Source organism: Herpailurus yagouaroundi, unplaced genomic scaffold (assembly GCF_014898765.1).
Source record: "Herpailurus yagouaroundi ecotype Mexico unplaced genomic scaffold, PumYag 198, whole genome shotgun sequence".
Taxonomy (NCBI): domain Eukaryota; kingdom Metazoa; phylum Chordata; class Mammalia; order Carnivora; family Felidae; genus Herpailurus; species Herpailurus yagouaroundi.
The window spans coordinates 30356150-30383719 of NW_024412429.1; the positions used below are offsets into that span (position 1 = coordinate 30356150).

Below are 27570 nucleotides of genomic sequence, written 5' to 3' on the forward strand. Positions count from 1 at the left end.
TTCTAGTGAAAACTGGTATGTTAAAAATTCAAGCATCAGCATGGCCTATTGAATTGATTGCTGATTTTTATAAAGCTCCTGCATTCCAAACCTGTAACGCTAGTTAATACTACTCCTTTCTTCCTCTTTTATTCAGTGATCCCACAATCCACATTAATGAGAACAAATTTTCTTTTAACAAATGGATTTTCTGGCAGTGTATATAATTACAGCTTGCATCAGCCACAGCGGGTTGAAACAAAATCCAGGCTGTCTCATTAAGATTATACCAGTTATGGGATACTTTTGCCATCCATCTAAATATTTCATTAATTATTAGAAATTAAAATATCCTAGTCTGATTAGAAATTTATTCATTCATTATTCTTCATTTTGTAAGTTGCATTTAACAAACTTTTAATTTATTCATTCTGCAGTTATACTTCTAGGTTTTCTCAGGGCTTGATTGACAAGTTTTTGTCACGTAATGTTTCATCAGTAGTAAATTTTAATATGTTTTACAGTATTTTACTATTCTGGAAAAATATCTGAGATGTTCATGATGTTGCTTGCCAGTTACACTAAACTTATTCGTAAAGGTATTGATCTGAATCCTACAAATTAAAATTTATTCTAAGACTCTTTTGGATTCTATGATAATCTATCTTTATTCTACAACATTTTTTTTTTTAAGTTTATTCTGAGAGAAGGAAAGAGAGCATGAGTGGGGGAGGGGCAGACAGAGAGGGAGAGAGAGACTTCCAAGGCTCCACACTGTCAGTGCAGAACCTGAGGCAGGGCTCAGTCTCACGAGCCATGAGATCATGACCTGAGCTGAAACCAGGAGTTGGATGCTCAACGAACTGAGCCACCCGGCTGCCCCTCTGTGACATTTTAAGTTGTCTTTGTTGTTAGGTTTGGGTCATTGTTTAGCCCACTATGCAAGTTCACAAGATTGTTATATATTCTATTATTACACACAAGTATACTATGCCTTATACATATATTTATGTAAAATTTGTCTTTCACATTTTAACATAGTACTTGGGGCTGTATATTTATGGATAAATACAGAAGTTCAAGTGAAATGCTTCTTTTGATGTGAAGAAAGCACTTTCTTTTTTTCCAGTCTGTAGAATTTTCCAGGAATTCATAGTATGCAAACTGGGGTGAATGTGCCCCTATAAAACTCATAAAATAAAACCATGGCCAATCTCTTCCTGTAGGTAATTGCAGGGTGGAGAGGGAACTGATAAACTATAAGCATTTATAACTTGTCATAAAAGAATCTGTTTCACTTATCAATAAAGTAGCAATTCAAAGCAGTCCTGTTGAAATTCGAATACAAATGCAAAATAGGTTTTCCTTTAAGATCACTTATGAGTTGTCCATAATATAACAATTTTATTAAGTATTGTAGATGTTAGTTGCTTTTCCACATGTTGTAAATTATGATGCTTCATGTAGATTTTTCCCACTAGCATACTCTTCTGACATTAATGTTTTTCTTAGACTTTTTTCCCCTAATTCTCTTCTGACTTGATGATTTTTAGAGAATGTAAATTTCAGGTAGCCAGAGGCCATAAACAAGTAGAAATGTTCAAAGAACTGAGAATATAGGCTTAGAACTCAGAAGAGAGGATGAGTTTGAAGTTCTAACTTTGCTGTGCTTCATAGAGCCAGACTCTATAGCTCTGAAGTCCAGATGGGAGAAGCAGTAATCAGAAGGCCTGGGCAGAGGTTGTGGGAAGTCCTTCTGTCATCATGGGCAGGGAGCAAGCAGATTCTTGACAACAGTCACTCAAAAACCCCATGCAGGAAGGAGGCACATATCCAGTCTCTATAACAAGCTGAGTCAGAAACCAGTCTCCTCTTACTCACCTTCCAAATCCATTCTCCACAGAACTATTTATCCAAAAGATAAGAATGGCCATGCATTTAGGATCCTATGGTGCACCCCATATCCTACCAGTTGAAAACTAAGCTATTTAGCGTGCCATTTGATGTCCTACTACTACTTTTCTAAACTTATTTCCAGCTTTTCCCCAATACTCTGAGCTACTTGCAGTTCCCTAAATGTGTCTGGGCCTCTCACATTAAGTAACAGTATTAGAAGAGCGGGATGAAGGGGCGCCTGGGTGGCTCAGTGGGTCAAGCATCTGACTTAGGCTTAGGTCATGATCTCGCAGTTTGTGAGTTCGAGCCCTGCTTCGGGCTCTGTGCTGACAACTCGGGATGAAGAATGCTTGAGTTCGGAACCATATTACCTGGCGTCATTTCCTGTTTGGCTACTTTTGCTGTACATGACTTTAGGCAAGCTTCTTTCACTCTTTGTTCTTCAGTTTTCTCATCTGTAAGTAGGGATAATACCTACCTCAAGGATTATTATGAGGAATAAATGAGTTAAGATGCATTGCACCCCACTCAATATATTTTTGTATACCAGATACTGAATATTATTTCATCACAAGAGATAGCCAGATATTGAGGACAAGAACATAGCACAAGCCTGAGAAGTAAAACTAGGTCAGTAATCAAAGGGAGGACACCAGGGTCCCACCTAGGTCAGGGGCATCAGGGACAAGGGAATCTGATGAAGGTTGCCACAAAGCCTGCCTGTGTCTTGACCAACCTTCTTTGTTTTTCTGTGTTCATTTTTTAAAGTTTGCTTTAGTATTTATGTACTTACTACATATTCTGACTCAAAAGGAGTTGGTATAGAAGTCCAGTTACACCAGGACAACGGGCCTAAACTGGGACTATGTTGGGCAACCCTCCATGTGTTGGTATTCATCAGTCTGAAAGTCATGACAGCCAGAGTGATCTTTTTAAAGTCTAAGTCATAATGGCTTACCCTCTGGCTTAACACTCTTCAGTAACTTCTCCTTATGTTTAGAATAAAACCCAGGGCCTGTAGGGCCTTGCATGATCTGGTCACTACTTACCTCTCCAGCATTACCCTATGATACTCTCTGCTCCGAGTTTCTCAAACACAGCCAAGCTCTCTCCCACTCACCTGTAGACCTTTGAGCATTTGGTCTCTCTGCCAGGAATATACACACCTTTTGCGTAACAGCCTTTTTCTTTAGATCCCAGTAAATGTCAACTTTTCAAAGGACTTTCCTTTACCGCTCTATCTGAAGTAGATACTCCCCGATTAGTCTTTATTATTGTACCTTGTTTTTTCCTTCTTAATATTTATCCCCATTTGTAATTTTTTATTTAGTTGTTTTCTTGTTTATCACCAGTCTTCCTCAATAGGATGTAGATTCCATGAAAGCAGGGACCGTGTCTGTCGTACCATTGCTTATACACTGTCATTAGATAATGCTTAGCTGAATACATGAAAATATGATGAACCTATAGGAATAAATAAGAGCAAAGAGACAGGCAGGACCTGAGGGATGTCCATATTCTAAAGGTTGGAAGAAGAACCTTCACAGAAGATGGATGAAATGAGAAGAATGTCAGAAGAGATTAGGAATAGTGTAGCATGTTGGAAGTCTGGGGAGGGTGGAAATGGAGGGAGTTTTGTTCTGTCATTTGTAGACAGAAGCTTTGGAAGAGATGGGAACAGGGCCCTAGAAAGGAAGCTAGATGGTCACACTAGGAGGCATGAAGAACTGGATGAATTCAGGAAGCCTGTTACAAGAGGAGGATGGAAAATAGAATAGCAGTTCACTCAGCCTTCTGTGTTTGTCACTGACTTACTTCACAAAAGAAAGTAGCATTTAGCAAAAAGAGCTGTCATGAGATTAATCTATATAGAGTGCAAAGTAATTGTTTTTCCGTGTTCTTCAAAAGTGAAAAATGAAATTTAGGTATTTATACAATAGTATTACATTCAAAATGAATATTTCTCAGAAGAAAATGTCTAGCAATATAAATGGGGCAGGAGAAAGATGCAGACCAGATTTTAGCATTTGGCAGAGGAGTAGGGTAGGGCATTTGTGGCAAGGTCCATTGCCAAGGGACTTACTTATCTAGTTGGTAAAATTAGGTTGAAGAAGTTGATCTTTCAAGTCCATTTCTGGATCTAAAGTTCTGTGTATCTTTTTCAGCTGCCCTTACTGTTAGGAAAGAACATACTAAAGCATAAAAATTGAGCAAATCTCTGATAGTCATCTCTTGAGTGCACAATCATCATTTCTCTCCTTCAGCTCGTCCTCAGGATTCAGTTAGAATTCACTTCCTTATGTTATACACATGGCATTTATGTTCACCACGTCATGTAACAAATGCCCATCACCATCATTGCTATTGGAAATTTTGTGCCGCTTATGTGGGGGACACAGGCTAGCTGCCTTCAGTAGATCAAAAACTAAGTCCCTTCCTATAGGACTGAATCTCTCCACCTTCGTAAGCCCAGTACGTGGTGAAATGATGCCAAGCAATAGAATATGGTGTTCAGAGATCTGTGCAAGTGAGCCAACAGATGGTTTAGACAGCATGTGTAGTAGAGTGGGGAAAAGGCACTGGCCAGGCTGCCTGATAGTCTATTGAAGGAATGTCCCGCAATCTTTTTTTGTCCATTTTAAACTCTTTCACTATTTTTCCTAACACAGGAAATGGCACATCCAGTTACACAAATTGGTAGAACTTGAGGAATAGGCTAATCAAAACCGTGACTCAAGAAGTCAAAAGAGCCTAAATATTTTTAAATAGCATATCTTAAGCATTTGAAAACAAAAATTAAAATCATTTTAGTTTCGACTCTAGGTGAGGTACTTTCTTAGGGAAGCCAACGAGATACCTAGAAGTATGAACACATGGTTCCCATAGGTCCTTACTCCAGGGGAATCATTTTGGTCATTTCCCCCCTGCAAGCAGCAAAAAGAACAAGTGCTAGAGGGTGTCTGCTCCCTTACAGACTTAAACTGGGAAGACAGGAGCCAGAAGGCGGGAGCCCCATTTAATGCCACACAGGGCTTCGAAGTGCTGATATGCCCTGCCCAAATCACCTGCTTAACCCCCTAACCTGTTTTCTTTGTAGTACTTACTGTTGTCATAAGTAAGTACAGTCTGTATTTCTGTGTGTTTCTATGGTTTCAGTTAGCTTGTGTGCATTAATAAATAAATGGATAATGTCAGTATGAAAGCAGAGGAATTTTTTCTGCATATTTTAACTGTGAAAGCAATCAGAGGCCAGCTTTCTCAGTCTAATGGAAAGACCAAGCAATATTTTTCTACTTATTTTGAAAGAGAGAATCCCAAGCAGGCTCTGTGTTGTCAGTGTGGAGCCGAACCTAGGGCTCAATTTCATGAACCATGTGATCATGACTTGAGTCTAAATCAGGAGTCAGACTCTTAACCGGCTGAGCCACTCAGGCACCCCAAGACCGAGCAGTTTTTAAAAGCTAAAGTACCTTTTTGAGTGGCCATTTTAGTAGCTTTAGTAACTGCTAATACAAATGAAGAAGCAGCTAAGACATTTCTCCTAATTTCAAAAAAATTGTCATTTGATTGATGAAGTCTAAAACCTGGGTTGGCTTTTTAATTTTGATGAACTGGTCTCTGTTGACAGTAAATCCTTTCAAGGACCTGCATTTCAGAAGAGGTCTCATGGATGCTGCTTACGGGCTGCAGTCTCAGGATGGACTGACAATAATGTTGAGTTCAAAGATTTAACACCAGCCAAGATTTAACACCACATTAGTACATAGTTTAAGATTGTTACTGTTTCTGTCAGTGCCCTAGTTACAAAGCTCCATAGATTTTAAGTAGTCTGCAACAACCACATCTTTTCCACAAACCCTGTTATATTTAATTCACAAGGTTTCCCCATTGTAAGGTCTTATAGCAGAAAAACATATAAAAAATAAAGGAATTTATCTCCATAGTAAAGTATGTAATACATCAAGAGAAGGAGTTTGGGTTTTATTTTTGTTTTTTGTTTTAACAACTCTACAATTTGGCATTTTATTTTATTTTTATTGAAGTGTAGTTAACACACAATGTTACATTAGTTTCAGGTGTACAATATTGTGATTCAACAACTCTGTAGTTATGCTGTGCTCACAAGTGTGCCTACCATCTGTCACCATACATCACTATCACAATACCATTGACTATATTCCCTGTGCTGTACTGTTTGCCCCGTGATTTATTCAGTACATAACTGGAAGTCCATACCCCCCCCCCCCGCTTTCATCCATTTTGCCTGTCTGCCCCTCTGACAAGCACCAGTTTGTTAAAAGAGTGATTTTGTATGTTCTTGTTCAGCACTACAATCTGAGTACAGTACATTGCACACATTATTACTACCCATTATTATATTACTGATACTCTTAATGATCCTGAATCTCCAAGAATTTTATCAAATTACTATTCATTGGGAGCTTCAGTGGCTCAGTCGGTTGAGCATCTCTCTTGATTTTGGCTTAAGTCATAATCTCACGGTTTGTGAGATTGAGCTCCACATGAGGCTCTGTGCTGACCACGTGGAGCCTGCTTGGGATTCTCTCTCTCCCTCTCTTTTAGCCCCCCTGCTCATGCGCACATGTGCGCGCAGTCTCGCTCAAAACAAACATTTTTTTTTTTTTTTTGCCAGGATCTACAAGTGGTTTATTCTTTTAATTTAATTTTTTATTTTTTTAAATTTTCATCCAAATTAGCTGCAACAGTGATTTCAGGAATAGATTCCTTTACCCATTTAGCCCATCTCCCCTCCCACAACCCCTCCAGTAACCCTCAGTTTGTTCTCCATATTTATGAGTCTCTTCTGTTTTGTCCCCCTCCCTGTTTTTATATTATTTTTTGTTGCCCTTCCCTTCTGTTCATCTGTTTTGTCTCTTAAAGTACTCATATGAGTGAAGTCATATGATTTTTGTCTTTCTGTGACTAATTTCACTTATCATAATACCCTCCAGTTCCAGCCACGTAGTTGCAAATGGCAAGATTTCATTCTTTTTGATTGCCGAGTAATACTCCATTGTATATATATACCACATCTTCTTTATCCATGCATCCATAGATGGACATTTGGGCTCTTTCCATACTTTGGCTATTGTTGATGGTGCTGCTATAAACATGGGGGTGCATGTGTCCCTTCGAAACACTACACCTGTATCCCGTGGATAAATGCCTAGTAGTGCCATTGCTGGGTCATAGGGTAGTTCTATTTTTAGTTTTTTGAGGAACCTCCGTACCGTTTTCCAGAGTGGCTGCACCAGCTTGCATTGCCACCAGCAATGCAAAAGAGATCCTCTTTCTCCGCATCCTCGCCAACATCTGTCGTTGCCTGAGTTGTTCATGTTAACCATTCTGACAGGTGTGAGGTGGTATCTCATTGTGGTTTTGATTTGTATTTCCCTGGTGATGAGTGATGTTGAGCATTTTTTCATGTGTCTGTTGGCCATCAGGATGTCTTCCTCGGAGAAGTGTCTATCATGTCTTTTGCCCATTTCTTCACTGAATTATTTGTTTTTTGGGTGTTGAGTTTGATAAGTTCTTTATAGATTTTGGATACTAACCTTTTATCTGATACGTCATTTGCAAATATCTTGTCCCATTCTGTCGGTTGCCTTTTAGTTTTGCAGATTGTTTCCTTCACTGTGCAGAAGCTTTTTATTTATTTTGATGAGGTCACAATAGTTCATTTTTGCTTTTGTTTCCCTTGCCTCTGGAGACGTGTTGAGTAAGAAGTTGCTGCAGCCAAGATCAAAGACGTTTTTGCCTGCTTTCTCCTCAAGGATTTTGATGGCTTTCTGTCTTACATTGAGGTCTTTCATCCACTTTGAGTTTATTTTTGTGTATGGTGCGAGAAAGTGGTCCAGGTTCATTCTTCTGCATGTCACTGTCCAGTTTTCCCAGCACCACTTGCTGAAGAGACTGTCTTTATTCCATTGGGTATTCTTTCCTGCTTTGTCAAAGATTAGTTTGACAATGGGACCATTTCTGGGTTCTCTATTCTGTTCCATTGATCTGAGTGTCTGTTCTTGTGCCAGTACCATACTGTCTTGATGATTACAGCTTTGTAGTATAGCTTGAAGCCTGGGAAAAACAAACTTTTTAAAAAATTATTTATTAATGTTTATTGTGAACATTAATGATATACATGTGTTGAATACTTACTGTGTTACCAGTGTTTCTTTATATCTACTCTCTCTCCATCTGTATAATTCTCAGGTAGGTATCATTATTCCCACTTTATAAATTAGGAAACTGAGGCACTGAAAAGTGAAGAGGTTCATCCAGCATCACAGATAGTAAATACAGAGCCAAGAAAGTCTTTTCCTTGTTAACATGTTACCGAGAAGCCTCAGAGTTTTTGCACCAAGACTTTTCAATAGACTACATTATTTCTTAATAACGGGATATTGTGATAACAAGTGTTGAGGCATTTCTAGTCTCTACACATTTGTACTTATTTAGCATCAACATATGAGAAAGATGTGTCACTGAGAAAGACAAAATCTTTTTACTTGTGGATACATTGTTTCCTGATAAGCAAAAACTGGTTCTACCTTGTAAGCATTGTGTTTTCATTAATTGCCCAAGTTTGTGCTTTACTACAAATAGTATCTTGGCTTCTAGACCATGGTAGACTAAATCAGGTTCTCTTTCTTTTTTTTTTATTTTTTTAAGTTTATTTACTTATTTATTTTGAGAGAGAGAAAGTGCACGGGAGGGGCAGAGAGAGAGGAAGAGAGAAAGAATCCCAAGCAGGGTCCACAGGTCAGTGAGGAGCCCAGGGTGGGGCTCAGACTCACAAAACGCAAGATTATGATCTGAGCCAAAATCGAGAGATGGACGCTTATCTGACTGAGCCACCCAGGCGCCCCAGATTCCTCTTCTGTAAATGCAGCTCTTAAGATGCTGGGAGCATCTATTTTATCTTGACCGTCTCTTTTTTAGGTTAAGTATACCCATTTTCTTCTATTCATCTTACTCTATGCTGATTCCATTCCAGTTTGTTTACATTCTTTGGAAAACTGATATCCAGCAGTGAACTTAAATATTCCAATTGCAGTGAAAAATATAGTGATTACCATTGGTTTCTGTAATCTGAATATTGTGTTTGATATTGAATTGTGACCTACCATAACTCCTTAAAGTTTTAAGCTTGTGCTGTCAAAACGTATTTCCCATTATTTACAGATCTGTGCCTCAGCATCCTCTTATCTAGAATGGAGTTAATAATAGTACCTTCCTCATTAGTGTTGTTCTGTTGTTTTAAGTACTGAGTACAGTGTCCAGCACACAATGATCTTTCAGATATTAGCTTAATACCATTTAACCCTAAGTATATAGTTATTCATCCTTGTTGAATTTCATCAATTCATTTTGGGCTCAGTATCCAGCCTGTGAAAATTCTTTTGAATTCTGAATTTTTTTCTCAGGTATGATAATAGCTCTTCCCCAAACTCTTTAACACTGACATATTTAATAATACCACTTACTAATTGTGTTTATTCAAAACATTAGAAAAATATTGAACAGTGAACAAAATAAAAATAACAATTTATTTATATATGGGCAATTTTGTTAGGGGGATGTTATGATTTCAAAGAAATTTCAGTGTTAATTGCATTATGTGCTTTAGCAAAGCATTTACTTGCCGGTATTTAAAATAAGATTTGGTAAAAATAAATTGAATGAATGAATGAATGAATGAATAAATAAATAAATAAATAGATAGATAGATAGATAGATAGATAGATAGATAGATAGATAGATAGATAAAAACAAGATTTGGTGATTACTTGAAATTTTCCTTACAATCAGTGTAAAATTTGGTTCTTTAAGGAAGTGTTAATATAGTCCATTGCAGAAACCAAAACTTGCCTCGATCATGCCATCACATGAAGGAAGCAATCATTTAGAAAAGAAAAAACTCAACGTTCATCATCCCTGAATATTAGTTTCCATTTTGGGAGAAATGTAATCAAAAGTCCTCCAACTAGTGCTCTGTTTTTTCCTGCCTAGATGGACATGTGGCATCTGGCACTATTAATGTTCCACAGATCCATTTTTTTGTCTTGATAAAAACATGCATGTTCCTCTTCCTGGATGCTCTTTACGCTGCCATTATCTCAGGATCCCCAGAGATCCGTCTTTGGCAGAAATAGCACAGCATTCAGTAATGCAGACACCTCCTGGTATAACTACATAATTGGGTCACAGATTGGTTTGATGCATAAAGATTAAGTGAGTTAAATCCCTGGAGGAAATGAAACTTCTTGTTCTGTGTTTTGAATGAAACTTCATGAAGTTTTCTTGTCTCACCATAGCTCTGCCTGGTGTGATACTTTATGGCAACATTAGCCGACTTCTCTGAGGGCCTTTTCTGGATTCAGAGCTTATTTGCCAAGCCTAGAAATAAAATTTTGTTTTTTGGAAATGGAGTTGGTGTTAGTAGATCTGTTTGGTTTAGAAAATATGGCCATGTTCATAGGTGTGGATATTCTACAGAAATATTTTGCTATAAAACACCATTGCTCTATGATACCTTTAATAACTTTAGGGGTTATATAGTAATTATACCTAACATTTATTAGGCACTTACTGTTTGTCAAGCACTGTGCCAAGTGTTATTTCATTTGAATAAGTTGTTTCATTTGAATATCATAACAGTTGTATAAAATAAAAATGTCACTATTATCATCGTTTGCCAGTGGGGGAACTGAGACACAAAAGGTCTTTAAGCTTCTTCTAGAAATATTTAAATTGAATATGTTAATGAATTATGGTAGATGAACCAAAAATATTAACTCCCTTAAAAGCAGAATCAGCTAATGTGAATAAACCATTACATTCTAATGTTACTCAGTGGCACAAGGCAGATTCTGTGGAAATTGGGAACAGTTCTGGTAATGTTGACAGCAGTTAGCACTTATAAAAACAATTTATGGTTTAAGAGCCTGGCTTTATACTGTATATTGTCTCCTCTGATCTTTGTGTCATCACTGTAACTTGTAACAAGATTGGGCAGAGGTGGTCATGAAGGGCAGCTAAGCACTACAGGAAAGGCCGACCACAGTAACAGCTAAAAAGGGCCATGAGGCCCGGGGGGGGGGGGGGGCGGCCCCTGTACAACCAAATACAATTCTTCCCTCCTAATAAATCTAACATGGAAGTTATCTAAGAAAGCCAATTTCAAAAAATATTTTGGAAAATATCCCATCTACCCACCAAGAAGTTTTAATCAGATATGATTTGAGGTTAGTGGATAGAGTCTTAGTAGATTTCCTGGAAATAATTCAATTTTAATAGCAGTGGGTGAGTTAAAGTCATATAAGTGGCAGAGAGTAATCTGGATGTGAGAAGGGGATCTTGGGGTTTAGTGGGAAGAAAGGGGCCCAGAAGCTGTGGTTTATCGAGTGCACTGGCATAGTCACCTGTGACCTTGAGAAAGGAAATTACAAACACCTGCTGCACTTCAAACTATGCTACCCACATGCCACAGACAGCTGTTTGAAGAAGTGGAGTGAAGGAATGAGAAGGTAATTGTGACTATTACCCAAGAATGAGGTGATTGGGCTTATCCCTTCTTCCCTGGGACTTACTTGCAAAGCTCACTGTGTACACACAAGTTTCAGTTGATATGGAATGATTCCTCAGTGGATATTTCTGGTCTTACTCTTTACTTTCTCCATTCTAATGGAAAAATCTTTATAATACGTACTTAGGCTTTAACAGTTGTTAACTCAAAGAACCTAATTATTTTATTGAGTACAGCTCAATAAAATTCCTGTCTTCCCCAGGACTTTCATTGGGACTTTAATTTTCTGTCCCTGGTGCTACCAGCTGTTTAGTTTTTACCAAAAATCCTTGGTAATATACATATTAAGCTTACTTATCTCTCTTAGGTCTCACGTGCATTTTTTTCTCTTCTATTATATTTCCACAGTCTAACCTCTCTTATTCATTTCCAAAGCCAGAATCAAGCCTCTCCCCTCTGTCGTGAAGAACTATGGTTTCCATCTCTATATTTTTGCTTGTATCTGTTGTTTTATTCATCATAATCAGCTTCACCTCCCATAACCACAATTTCTATGCTCTCTTTTTATTTTTATTTATTTTTAATTTTTTTAATGTTTACTTGTTTTTGAGAGGGAGAGAGAGAGACAGAGCACAGAGGGGCAGAGGGGAAAAGAATCACAGAATGCGAAGCATGTCCAGGCTCTGAGCTGTCAGCACTGAGCCCAATGCGGGGCTCCAGCTCACAGACCGCGAGGTCATGACCTGAGCCGAAGTCAGACACTTAACTGACTGAGCCCACCCAGGCGCCCCTAAGATCACAGATTTATTTGGGTATAATTCACATAGCATAAAATTTACCCTGTTAAAGTCTATAATTCAGTGGGGTTTAGTATACTCACAGGGTTTTACAACCATCACCACTCTCCAATTTTAAAATGTATTTGTTACCTCAAAAAGAAATCCTATGCTCATTAGTAATCACCCCCATTGCTTCCTTCTCTCTCTAGCCTCTGGCAAATACTAATCTACTTTCTGTCTCTATGTATTTGCCTATTCTTGACATTTTATATAAATGCAGTCATATCCCTTATGACTTAAATTGTGTCTGACTTCTTTCACTTAGCATGATTTCAGAGTTCATCCATGTTGTAGCATGCATTAGAATTTCATTCCTTTTTATGGCTGAATAATATTCTATTATATGGATATACCACTCTTTATCCATTAATCTATCGACCGTTTTGGGGTTGCTTCCATTTTTAGCTATTATAAACATTCAAGTGCAGGTCTTTGTATGAACATGTTTTCAGTTCTCTCGGACATATATTTAGCAGTGGAATTGCTGTGTCATATGGTAACTCTATGTTTAACATTTTTGGGGAACTGCCCAAGTGTTCTCCAAAGTGTCTAAACCTTTAAAATCCCACCAGCCATGTACAAGGGTTTAAATTTCCCCACATCCTCACTAACACTTGTTACTGTCCTTTTTATTATATCCATTGTAGTGGTTGAGTAGTATCTTCTGACTTTGATTTGTGTTTCCTTAGTGACTAATGATAGAGCATCTTTTGAATTGATGTAAGTGTATCGTCTCTGGAAAAGTCTATTCAAATCCTTTGCCTATTTCCTAATTGGCAAATTACAATTATATTTTACTATATTATAAATTAGAAGTATTTTTAAGTGAATATATGTTATGTATATGTATATGTATATATTGGATTAAAAGCTTATTGTGCCAAATGTAGAAATGAATTGTTTTTAGAAATCGAGTTAAAGTTAGCAACTCTATATTTAATTTGAAAAATAGGACCACATTTATACCCTTGGGCATCCTACAGAAGTACTTTCTTACAAAATCCCTCTGTGATAACACAAAGAACTTTAGGAGTTAAATAATAATAGTTCTACCTAACACTTACTGAGTACTTACTACGAGCCAGGCATATGATGTATAAATGTAAACACATTATATAAACATCAATTGCATATTATATAAATTATATATAAATATAAACATGATGTAAATATATTTGTATTACTTATGTCTAATTAGGTTTATTTTTTTATTATTGACTTTAAGAGTTTTTTATATATATTCTGGATACAAGTCTTTTACCAAGTATATGATTTTAGATATTTCTTGCATTCTTTAGGTTGTCTTTTTCTTGTGTCCTTTGAATCACAATATTTTTAAAAAATTTTTATAAAGTCCATTTATCTACTCTCTGCTTTAGTCACTTGTGCTTTTGATGTCATATCTAAGAAACCACTGTCTGATCCAGGGTCACAAAGAATGACTCCAGTTTTCTTATACATCTAGTTCTACCTTTAGTTCTGGAATCTGTTTTGAGTTAATTTTTGCATATGGTGTGATTTAGGAATGCAACTATACTTTTTTGGCATGTGGGTTATCCAGTTTTAGCAGCACCATTTATTGAAAAGACTAGTCCTTTGGCATGCCTGGGTGGCTCAGTCGGTTTGGTTCAGGCCATGATCTAATGGTTTGTGAGGTCAGGCGTCATTTCAGGCTCACTGCTGTCAGCGTGGAGCCCACTTCGGATCCTCTGTCCCCTTCTCTCTCTCAAAAAATAAAATAAACGTTTAAAAAAAAGAAAGAAAAGACTATTCCTGGGCACCTGGGTGGTTCAATAGGTTAAACTTCAGACTCTTGATTTCGTCTCAGGTCTTGATCTCACAATCGTGAGACTGGGCTCCAGGCTGGGCATGGAACCTGCTTAAGATTCTCTTTCTCTGGCCTTCCCTTGCTCACACACTCTCTCTCAGAAAAACTTAAAAAGAGAAGAAGAAAAAAAAAAAAAAATATTCCTCTCCCATTTAATGGTCTTGGCACCCTCGTCAAAAATCTCTTGACCATGAATGCAAGGACTTATATCTCTGCTCTTTGACTGTATACTTTTGTTCCATATGCCTGTCTTAAATCAATAATCTACTGTTTTAATTACTATAACTTTATAGTAAGTTTTAAAGTCAGGGCATGTCCTCTGACTTTATTCTTCTTCTAGATTGTTTTGGCAATACTAGGTTTATTGTGTACAGTCACCTTCTCAGTTTCTATGAATTTTTTGATAGGGATTTTATTGAATCTGTAGATCAAAATTGAAGAGTATTTTAATCTTACTAGTATTAAGTCTTCCAATCTAGTAACATGGATCTTTCAGTTTATTTAAATACTTTTTAATTTCTTAATATTTATTTTTGAGGGAGACAGAGCATGGGCAGGGGAGAGGCAGAAAGAGAGGAGGACAGAGGATCCAAAGTGGGCTCTGCTCTGACTGCAGGGAGCCCCGTGTGGGTCTCAAACTCACAAACCCACGAACCGTGAGATCAGGACCTGAGCCAAAGTTGGACGCTTAACCAACTGAGGCACCCAGGTGCCCCAGATAGTCTTTAACTTCTTTCAGTGGTATTTTGTGGCTTTCAGTATAAAATTCTTAGACTTCTATTTGAAGTACTTCATTCTTTTTGATGCTGTTGCAAATGGAATTGGTTTTATATTCAGATTATTCATTCCTCGGCTTATATCATAGCAATATACTTGATTTTTTATATTGATCTTGTATTCTGCAACCTTGCTGAATTTATTGTTCTAAAAGATGTTGGGGGGAGCGGATTATAGATTCCTTGAGATTATCTATATGAGATCATGTCATCTGCTAATACAGAAAGTTTTACTTCTTCCTTTTCCATCTGAATTCCTTTTTATTCCTTGCCTAATTATTCTAGCTAGCATCTCCGGTGCAGTGTTGAAGTGGCAAGAGTGGATATCTTTGTCTTATTCTTAATCTTTGGGGGGAAGCTTTCAGTCTTTGACCATTAAGTGTGTTGTAAGTAGTGTGTTTTTTGCACATAGCCTTTATCAGGTTGAGGAAGTTTTCTTGTGTTCTTAATTTGTTGAGTGTTTTATCAGGGAAGGCTGTTGGACTTTGTTAAATGCTTTTCCAGTATCTATTGAGATAATTGTGTGGGTTTTGTCCTTAACACTATTAATAAGGTCTTTTACATTGACTGATTTTCATGTTAAACAGACCTGTCATTCCTAGGATAAATTTCATTTGGTCATGGTATATAATACTTTTTACATGTGGATTCTGTTCACTGGTATTTTATTCATGCTTTTACATAAATATTCATAAGAGATCTTAGTCTGTAGTTTTCTTGTCTAGTTTTGGGATCACAGTAATACTGTCTCTATAGAATGAGTTGGAAAGTGTTGATTTCTCTTTTATTTTTTTGTGGAAGTTTGCAAAAGTTTGATGTTATTTTGTTTTTAAACATTTGGTACAATTCACCAATGATACATACTGTTTGGGGGCTTTTCTTTGTGGGAAGTTTTTTGATTGCTACTTCAGTCTCTTTACCCTTACAGGTCTATTCAGATTTTCTTTTTCTTCTTCAGTCAATGTTGTGTCTTTATAGGAATTTATTCCTTTCATCTAGGCTATTTAATTTGTTAGCATACAGTTGATAATAGCACTCCCTTAGGATCCTTTTTATTTATCTAAGGCTAGTACTGCTATCTCCTCTTTCATATTTGATTTTATTATTTTGAATGTTACCTCCAACCCATGGTGAACCTAGTTAAAGTTTTGTTAATTTTCTTGGTCTTTCAAAGAACTAATTTTAGATTTATTAATTTTCTTTTTTCTTTTTTCCATTTGTTATTTCATTTACTTCCATGCTAGTGTTTATATTATTCCCTTCCATTTATTCTGCGTTTAGTTTTATTTTTTTAAATATAAGATTAGCTGTTGATTTAATATCTCTCTTCTCAACAAAAGCATTCATAGCTACAAAATTTCCTCAGATCACTGCTTTTGCTGCATTCATAGATTTTTGGCACATTATGTTTACCTTTTCATGTATCTTTTCCTAATTTCTTTGGTGATGTCTTTTTGACCCATTGGTTATTAAGAAGTGTGTTGTTTGATTTCCACACATCTGTGAATTTCCCAAATTGTTCCTGTAACTGATTTCTATTTTCATTTCATTGTGGTTATAGAACATACTTTCTATTATTTCAGGGTTTTTTTTGTAAAGGCTAGGGGCGCCTGGGTGGCTTAGCCGGTTAAGCATCCAACTTCAGCTCAGGTCATGATCTCACTGTTTGTGAGTTCAAGCCCTGCATTGGGCTCTGTGCTGACAGCTCAAAGCCTGGAGCCTGCTTTGGGTTCGTATCTCCCTCTCTCTCTGCTCCTCCCCTGCTTGTGCTCTGTCTCTCTCTCTCTCTCTCAAAAAAATGAAAAAAAATTAAAAACTTAAAAAAAATAATAAAGGCTTATTTTGGGGTGTAGCATATTGTCTATCCTAGAGAATGTTCTGTGTGCTCATAAGAAAAATAAGTACTCTGCTTTTGTTGGGTGCAGCATTCTATAAATGTCTGTTAGATCTAATTGGTTTGTAGTTTTGATCAAGTTATCTGTTTCTGGGTTGACACTGGGCCTAATTCTATTCACTATTAAAAGTGGGGTATTGAAGTCTCCAGCTTCAGTTGTTGTTGAACTATTTCATCTTTTAGTTCTATCAGTTTTGCCTCATGTACTTAGAGGCTATAGGAGGTGCATACATATTTATACTTATGTCTTTCTGATTCACTTTTTATCATTAAAATATTCTTGTCTCTACTGACAGTTTTTGTTTTAAATTCTATTTTGTCTGATATCAGAGATCTGATATGCAGCTCTCTTTTGTTTGTGTGGTGTATTTTTTTCATACCCTTTTTTTTTTTTTTTTTGTCTTTAAACCTAAAATATTTCTCTGATAGCATACAGTTGAATCATTTCTTTCCATTCTGATAATCTCTATTTTCTGTTTGGAGCATTTAATTTATTTACCTTTAAAGTAATTATTGATGAGGTAGAATTAAGTCTACGATGTGGTTTTCTTTATGTCTGACATATCTTTTTGTTCCTTTATTCCTTTATTGCTCACTGTTTTGGGTTAAATTAATATTCTTTACTATACAATTTTAATTCCCTTTTTCTTTTTATATATATATTCCGTGAGTTGTTTTCTTAGTGGTTACACTGAGAAGTACAGTTAACGTTTTGACTTAAAACAATGTAGTTTGGATTAAATTAGCTTCATTTAAGTAGTATGTAAAAACTTTACTATAATACAGCTCTTTATCTTTTTGTCTCCTTTGTGCTACTATTATATAGATTCCATCTTTATACACTGTAAACTCATCAACGCATTTTTGTAATTATTTCCTTAAGAAGTTGTCTTTTAAATCAAATGGAGAAGTTACAAAAAAAAACCAGTCTTTTTATATTTACCTATGTAGTTACTTTTTCTGCTGCTCTTTATTTCTTCATGTAGATTTGCGTTACTGTCAAATGACTTTTTGTTTCAACCTGAAGAACCTCCATTAGTTTTTCTTGAAGAGTGGATCTGCTAGTAATGATCTCTATTATCATTTATTTGGGAATATGTTAATTGCTGCATATTGAATAGTTTTGCTGCATATTGAATGATAGGCATAGTCTTTGAACACAAAATGTTGAAAACATATTCCTACTAACTTTTGATCTCCAAGTTTTCTGATGAGAAGTCTGTTGTTAGTCTTATTGAGAATCCTTTCTACGTGATGTGTTTTTCTGTTGCTACTTTCAAGATTCTTGTCTTTGGTTTCAACGATTTGATCATGATATTCCTAGATCTGGAGCTTTTTGAGTTTATCCTTTTGGGGTTTGTTTAGCTTCTTGGATGTACAGATTAATGTTTTTCATCAAAATTGGGGACGTTAGGGCCATTATGTATTCAAATATTTTTTCTCCCTTTTCTCTCCTTCTGTGACTCCTGTTATGCATATGATAGTACAGTTGGTGGTATCCCGTAGATCTCTGAGGCTCTGACATTTTTCTTCTTTTTCCTTTCTGTTCCTCAAACTAGATAATTCCAAAATATTTATCTTAGAAGTTCACGGACTCTTTCCCCTACTAGTTCAAATTTCTTGAGCCCCTCTAGTTAATATTGTGCTTTTCAACTCCAGAATTTTTATTTTTTATTTTTTTTTTATTTTTTTTTATTTTTTTTTCAACGTTTTTATTTATTTTTGGGACAGAGAGAGACAGAGCATGAACGGGGGAGGGGCAGAGAGAGAGGGAGACACCGAATCGGAAGCAGGCTCCAGGCTCTGAGCCATCAGCCCAGAGCCTGATGCGGGGCTCGAACTCACGGACTGCGAGATCGTGACCTGGCTGAAGTCGGACTCTCAACCGACTGCGCCACCCAGGCGCCCCGGAATTTTTATTTTATTAATAATTTCTATTTTTCAATGATATTTTATTTTCTTATTTTTTTAATTTTTTAATGTTTATTTATTTATTTTTAAGAGAGAGACAGAGACAGAGTACAAGCATGGGAGGGGAAGAGAGAGAGGGAGACACAGAATCTGAAGCAGTCTCCAGGCTCTGAGCTGTCGGCACAGAGCCCAATGCAGGGCTCGAACTCAGACCAGGAAATCATGACCTGAGCTGAAGTCAGACACTTAACCAACTGAGCTACCCAGGTGCCCCCATTGACATTTTCTGTTTGCTGTAATTCTTACACTTTCTTTCTGTCTACATATATAGAGAGAGAGAGAGAGATATAGGTATAGATATAGATATAGATATGTAATATATTTATTTTATATGTGTATATGTATGTAATGTATATATATGTATATGTATATGTAATATATATGTATGTATATGTGTATATGTATGTTATATATACTATATTTATTTTATATGTGTATATATGTATGTATCTTTATTTTATATATGCATGATGTATGTCTTTATTATATATATATATCTTTATAAACATATGTATATGTATATATACATATCTTTACATACATACATAAGCATATATGTATGTGTATATATACATACAGACGTACATACTTACATATGTACATACATACATATACATACATACATACATACATAAACATATATGTATGTGTGTATATATATATTAAATCTAATGTCTATTCCTCAGGGATAGTTTCTCTTAACTTCTTTGATTCCTGTGTAGAGTTATACTTTACTGTCTCTTTATATTTATCATAATTTTTGGTTGATAACTGGACATTTGAAATGATATAAATTGGCAGACCTGGAAATTAGATTCTCTATACCCACTCCGCATGATTTGTCATTTTTTGTTATTGTTACTATTTTAGTTGGTGACTTTCCTGAAGTAATTATATAAAGTCTATATTTTTTTGGTTTTTTGATCACTGAAATGTCTGTTTGGTTAGCTTAGTAGTCAACTAATGGTTGGACAGAAATTGCCTTAAATGCCTGGAACCAAGTTCTGCACCCTTTTCCAAGGGGCTCTGTGTGTGTTGGGACTTATTTTCATTGCTTCAATATGCTGTGTATAACTCTGTCTTAGTTAGATTTTACTTTCTGTTTGCACGAGAGGTCAACCAGAGATGAAAATTAGAGCCTTCTCTGGTCTTTCTTAGGCATACACACAGCCCTGCACATGTGCATGGCCTTCTAGATTTCCAGGAATATGTGGGAGCTTTTCAGAGTATCCTGTAGACATATCATTTCCCAGTGTTGCCTTTTAATTTTTGGCCAGCCCCTTACTTTTCCTAACTCATATCATCATCTGAGTTGCCACTGATGGTTTTTGATAAATATCCTCAGGATACAGCTGTTCACACTTCTGGCTCTGAGTCACATCAAATAAAGATGAGCCCAGAGAATGGAACTTTACAGACTTTTCAGGGGCTGCCATATAGGTCATATAATGACTCTTCTCTGGATATAGGGCTTTGGAGGCACTCTGAACCCATTTTGCCCTATCTGGTGACTGCTAGCCTCATGGTTTTCAGTTACCATTGTTGTGAGTCTGTTTTTGAGGCTGCCATAGAGCTGGTAAGACAGTGATGGGAACAGGACAGGTTAAAATTCCTCAAAGTTTGCAGTTTTTGCCAAGATTCAACTGTGTGTGTATGTGTGTGTGTGTGTGTGTGTGTGTGTGAGAGAGAGAGAGAGAGAGAGAGAGAGGGAGAGGGAGAATACATGCTTTTTGAATTGTTGCAACCCTTTGGCTAATTTTCATACTTATTAAAAAGTTGGTTTTGACCATTTTTGCCAGTGTGCTTGCCTTTATGGAAGAGCCGGTTTTCATTACTCCCCTGTTCCAAAAGTGCTTCCCCTTTACTCATTTGTTCTAAAGTTAAAATTTTCCACTTCCATCTTAAAAATTCCATTTGCTGATTCATATTTTTCTATTTGAAATGGTAAGTTTCATGTTCCTTAAGTGTGTACATCTCCATACGTAACAGTTAAAATTATATACTAACATAGGGACATTTTCCATTAAGCCTTTTCATCATCTTCCTGTTATTCTTCTTCCCCACCAAACCACATGTTCACATGCATGTACATGAGCTTTTTCTGGCATAGTTGGATTGACATTAGAATTGGAAATAGGGAAGCGTCGTGTTTAAATAAGATGAGCAGTGAATTATTGATGTGTAGCTATCAGCAACCTAAAAAGCTTTTCTTTACATTTAAACTTATTACCCAAGATCCTTTTGCAAAGTTTTTCCTAATTAACTCTGCCTGTAGCATTTCAGTAATTCCCTCCACCCTTAAATATAAAGTGCAGTGATCAGATGGGCACATATGTTAATATACATAAAAAGCTGTGACCTTGGCCCAGTGATGGTTTCCCACATAACTTCCCAGTTTGGTGTCATCCATTAATTGTGAATAAGAAGCTAATATGAAGAAAATGCTTTGATGATCTTCTTTAGGTGCCTTCTTTAATAGAAATGCCAAGTGTTTAATACCCTCCTTTCAGCATATTCTTAAGGAAAGTCACAGTCAATGAACCGAGCAGCTTCATATTTACTTGGTTCGATGAAGGCCTCTAACTTCAAAATTAAATCTGTAAATTTAGTGACTAAAAGCATAGGCTTAGGAGAAAAGCAGACCTGTATGCACAGATACACACACACACACACACACACACACACACGCACACACACACACAGAATATACTTGTATACTCTTTGTGCTTAGCACATCCCTGGCATATAGTAAACATTAAATAAATGGTAGATACATATATTTCTAGATATAACTACACGAATACACACATACGTATAGCATCACAAATTATTAAATACCAGTAGATGTATATTGATGCTGAGAAAAGACTCAAACAGATTCATACACTTGTTTTAGAATTAGTAAATGTAAAATCTTGGTTGATTAAAACTAAAACATCTAAATGAGATGTGTTTATATAAAATATCTCATAAAACAGATTATTGTAAATTTATTAACTTCTTCTAAACTTTAAAAATAAAGATTTTTTAGTGTACAATATTTGAAACTATATTTTTCTTAATTTTATGCTAAGCATTTCAGGTCAAGAACTGTAGGCTGCATTTCTCTGTATTTCCTATACTGTGTCTATGGCCTTCCATATAGCACACACTTGAGATACTTATTACATGAATGAGATCTTAATTAATTCATCTTTTTAGAAATTGTTTATAATCTGTTAATAAATTTAACACGTTTTTAGGAGTGCTTTTTTTTTATTTTTTTTTAATGTTTATTTATTTTTGAGACAGAGAGACAGAGCATGAACAGGGGAGGAGCAGAGAGAGAGGGAGACACAGAATCTGAAACAGGCTCCAGGCTCTGAGCTGTCAGCACAGAGCCCGACGCGGGGCTCAAACTTATGGAGCGTGAGATCAAGGAGTGCTTTTAAGTAGATCTCAAAAGTTTCTGTAATAGATTATCTTGAAATATTAAGGACTACAACTGTTTGCACTTAGAATTGGTGCTCAGGAAATCCTGAAGATGCCATTAAGCACCAAAAAGAGATTTAAATTTCATTCTCAAAAGACTTGTCTTCAGACCTTATGTTATTTTTAAGTAACAGGTGTTTTATGACTACTATGCATACTTAAGCACAGAGGCATAAACCTGTACCTCACTCTAAAAGAAAACAATGGAAATTATTGCTTATTTCGACATTGGAGTCCCTACTAAGTGCCTTTTCAAGTTTAGAGAGGGTTTTTCCAAAGTAGTTTTACAGCAATACAGGTCTGTCTGTTTGAAGACCCTTTTATAACTTATTTATCTATTTATGTTTATTTTTAAGTTCTTTAACATTTATGTAGTTATGTACTTTTGAAATTTTTTTACTACCTCTCACAACCCTATGGCTATGGAAAGACCTGGCTAGGTAAGTATCATCTACAGGTAGGTAAAAGCAGGTAATAAATACAATACAGTTAAAAAGAATATTCATTTATCATAAGGGATATATTTCTATATATAATCTCTATGAATTTCTGCTTTAAACTATAGTTTAAAATTTATTACTGCTAAAACTGTGTTTATAAATTGTGAGTAATATGTTATTTGCAAATACTTGAATTTATTCTTGTTTAAATATATTGTTTGCATCTAGCTCTTAATAATTTTTTATTTACTCATAGCTTATGGTTTATTGTAAGAATTTAAAGAAATTTATTATACTTTCAGGAGTAATTCATAACTTAGGGAACCTGGGTGGCTCAGTTAAGCATCCAGCTCTTGATTTCAGCTCAGGTCATGATCTCACAGTTTGTGGGTTCCAGCCCCACATCAGGCTCTGTGCTGACAGCATGGAGCCTGCTTCAGATTCTCTCTCTCCCTCTCTCTCCCTGCCCCCCCCCCCCCCTCCCCGGCTCATGCACATGTGCGCACTTTCTCTCTCTCAAAAGAAATTAAAAAAATAAATAAATTCATAAATAATTATTTTAGAATTTAATATGAGCACACACCCTGGTACTGTGTATTAGCAACTTAAAAATAGATAAACAGAAGAGTAACTTGTACAAGTATTAAAAGTAGCCCTTTTTCTGAAAAGGCCTACCAGACCAAAAACAATAAAATATCCAGTAAAACAGAAGCTCTCTGGGGCGCCTGGGTGGCTCAGTCGGTTAAGCATCAGACTTTAGCTCAGGTCATGATCTGTTGGTTTGTGGGTTCAAGCCCCGCATCAGGTCCTGTGCTGACAGCTCAGAACCTGGAGCCTGTTTCAGATGCTGTGTCTCCACCTCTCTCTGCCTCTGGTCCACTTGCGCTCTCTGTCTCAAAAATAAACAAACATTAAAAAAAAATTAAAAAACAAAACAAAAACAGAAGCTCTCTTAGAGCAGGGATTGTTGTCTGTATTGTTCACTGCTATCTCCCCAGCCTGTCAGAATAGCTCAGGCACGTTAGGTACCTCATAATTGTTGCTCAATGAACAGATTCTGTTTTTCAGTTCTGCTTGTTTTCCTGTTTTTAAAGATCTCACTAATCCTTAAGAGGCTGTAGGGAAACTGAAGGAATGTTTGCCCTGACTCCTGGTTGCAGTTTGATCATGTGCTTATTGATAAAATGACGGAGTAGATGTTAAATTACTCAGATCTAGAGCTAGTCAGCATTTCAGTGAGACGAGGAAAACTAAGCAAGATAAGTAAAACTAATAGGAAAGGAAGAACAGGTTTACTTTTTCTTTTTTTAAAGTTTTGCCAGTAACACTTTGTTACAAGATTTGGCTTTATATTTTATGCTTCTTACCCATTCAGTTGCATACCTTATATGTGCAAAAAAGAAGTGTGCATGTTTTATAAAGTAGATCATTGAAATAAAATACTAACTAAACTTTTAAGTATGTTAGAGTCACCTGGAAGGCTTGTTAAAACACAGATTGTTGGGCCCATCCCCAGAATAAATGATTTTAGTTGCTCTGGAATGGGGTCTAAGAATTTGCATTTTTAACAAATTTCCAGGTAATGTTGCTGCTGCTGGTCCGGAGAGCACACCATAAAAACCCTAACTTAAATCAATGATTCATAATTCTCTTTTTGCTATCCCTTCCAAGAAAGAAAAATTACACTGCCATTTTTCTTCACTAACAACAACAACAACAAAATCTGTACTCCAGTCTATAAAATAGCCTGCATCATTCTCTTGATTTTTTTAGGAGATAACCAATAAAAGGTTACATCTGAGCTCCTTCTCAAATGAAGCACTAATGATTCAGTGTAACAAAATGTGTGAATTACGATTTCTAACAGGAAAAGTTTTAAGTGATACCAATCATCAAATAAAATGAGTGGCTTTATGTGTGAAGTCCAAAGGTCAAGTCATTCCTATTTGTCAAAGAAGTAGTAATTTCTAAATGGTAATTCAGAAGAAATGCTGTATTGTTGTTGTTCTTTATTCAGTACAGGAGGCTTTTCCGGTGTGGTGTTGTAGCAGTTAAACAAGCTTTTCCAATTTATGGATGATCACAAATAATATAGCTACACTATTATCCAACAAATTACTATTTTGAATTTACCTTGAAATTTGTGAATGTTATTTTTTTGGAATAGTTTCTTGAGTACATGTTATGATAGAATTTTGAAAGCTCAAGGGCATACCACATAGCATCTGGTCCAGACCTGTTCATTTACAGCCATCCAGTCTGAGTGTTTTATGGTACATTTCAGCCTTGGAGGCCCAAACAGGACTGGTAACTAAACATGTTAATTCCTAGCTTGGTATTCTTTCCATTACCCTACTTACTTTACCAGAAGATATTTGGAATTTAGTACTTTCAAATATTTGTTTGATAAAGTGTTTAAGGTTCACATATACTAACATTGTATAGCAGGATAGGAACAGATAGTTTGTCTGGCACAGAGACAATAAACTTTGTGCAATTATTTACTTTTTTTAATCTCTGTTTTCTTAATTTATTATTATCCAGATAAGATCAGTTAAAAATAATAGGACCTTGGTTTCTTTTTTTATAAACATCTGTGGGGTATCTTACATAGTACTTACGGAAATAATCATAAGAGACCATATATCTTCCTACCACATGATGCTCGAAATGGGCTGTATGCTTTTTATTCCTCTCACGAAATAAAATACAGTCCCAGTGTCACTTAGTAAAGTAGTCATTGGAATATTCAGTGATGTATTTCTGTGCGATTTAGAATTTTTTGTTAAATTTGGTTTTCTACTAGCATTTTTTAATCTGCTCTTTTTTTCTATTTTAGTAATAAAGACCAAATATTCTGTAATTGACATCATTGAGGAATGAGACTTTCTTAAATCTTATTTTACTTGTTAAATGGTTGCTGGGGGCAGTGGGTGGGCATAGCCATGGCAGGAAAGGGGGGCCCACCCAGAGGCTGATGCTCAAGGGCATGGCAGTTGGCAAGACATACCTACTCATGAGCTGTGCCACCGACGCCTTCCTGGAGGAGTGGTGCCCACCATCTTCAGTGCAGTCAGCTACAGGGCGGAGGGCAAGCACCCCATCCTGAGACTCTGTGATACAGCAGAACAGGAAGATAGTCATCAGACAGGAACACTATGGTCATCTGAGGCCTGTATCTTATGCAGTGCATGATGTCTTCCTTATATGCTTCTCTGTGACCTTATTTCGAAATGTGAAAGAGGAGTGGGCATCAGAACTTAGGAAACACACACTAAATGTGCCTCGTTTAGTAGGAACTCAGACTGATCTTCAAGGTGAGCCCCAAAACTTTAGCAAAACTGAATAATATGAAAGAAAATCTTGTTTATATATAGAACAAAGACAGAAACTAGCAAGAGACAGGGGCCACCATGTGGAAAGTTCAACTTTAACCCAGAAGGGATTGAAGACAGTGTTTGATGAGGCTGTTGTAGCCATTATAATTCCAGAGAAAAACACTGTGCGAAAAAAAAAAAAAAAGGATCAGGATATATAAACTGCTCTTTGATTACATGAGAAGTTTCTTCATTGGCCAAGGAAACAGTTTCTTTCTCTCAGAAAGCATTTGAAATACTACAGCTGTACCCAGACTTCTTATAACTTCTTGTAAAAAAAAAAAAAAAAAAAAAGCAGTTTACAGCTTGAGAGAAGAGGGTGGGGGAACCCTGTTTCCAATTCTACAAAATTAAGAATGTTTCCTCAATGTCCAAGAAGCAGAAAACAGCATTTGAAACACAATCTATTATAAATATTTCAGCTGGAAGGTACAGTCTCTCAGGGGTTTGCTAGTTTAAAAAGCTACAGACCCATCATGTTGTAACTACATAAAACCCAGTACATTACACGTAAATGGAACTGCCTGGCTGAGACATACTCATTTCTGCACAGTCCTTATGGAGTCTGCAGAAAGAAGTATCTTCTCCCTTTGCTCCAGTTAATTGTTCTTGCATGTAAGTTGCCGTACCAGTATATCCAGAGTGATAAACCCAAGGCCAGCCACGTAGCCAGAGCTCACTTTAAGCATCTCCTGTATACATGAGGACAAAATATGTAAAATCAAAAAAGAACAATGTTTTATCATTTGAAACACAAGTGTAACCTGAATATATCTATATTAAAGCTTAATGCACTTTCTTAAAGAATGCCAAATGTGTAATAAAGTCGTAAGTGCATTTACCTTGAGCACTAAAACTGTACACATTTTAGTTGATGTGCCTTAAATTGTAACAAGGCTTCTGGCAAAAAAAAATAATAAACCTGAGATGTTACTTTTCGTTTCACTTTATGTTAATTGGTCATAATCCTGCCAATAACCATAAGGAGGACTTTTAATACGTGTTTGGCTGAGGGGCGCCTGGGTGGCTCATTTGGTTAAGCATCTGACTTTGGTTCAGGCCATGATCTCATGGTTTGTAAGTTCAAGCCCTGCATTGGACTCTGCACTGACAGTATGGAGCCTGTTTGGGATTCTCTTTCTCTCCTTCTCTCTACCTTTCCCCAACTCGCTCTCACTCTCTCTCTCAAAATAAATGAACTTTTTAAAATAAGTCTTTGGCTGAGTACTAATGTGTCTGTGCTTGGGGTAAAACTCCATACATAAGGAAAGGACCGTCAGAAATTAGCTACACAACAGAATGGGAACAATTCACATTCCTGACAGCCATAATGGCAAAACCTCCTAAAGTGTGGGGCATCGAGGAAAATTAGCAGGAAGCAGTGGGGGTTATTGAGCCCTAGACCAAAATCCTCATGAATCTGTTTTAACAAACCTGAAAAGGGTCAAAACTAATCTCAATGACTACACACCAGTAAAAGATCCAATTCTCTTTAAGGGAATACAAGAAAATCCAGCATTCACCAAAGTAAAATTCACATGTATTAGTTCCC

The 27570-nt window shown here is 36.4% G+C and overlaps 1 protein-coding gene across 10 annotated transcripts in view; it reads left to right on the top strand.

The window, feature by feature from the left end:
* Nucleotides 1-27570, top strand: part of AHI1 (Abelson helper integration site 1) — a 209617-nt gene that overhangs the window by 128723 nt on the left and 53324 nt on the right. The window lies entirely within an intron of this gene.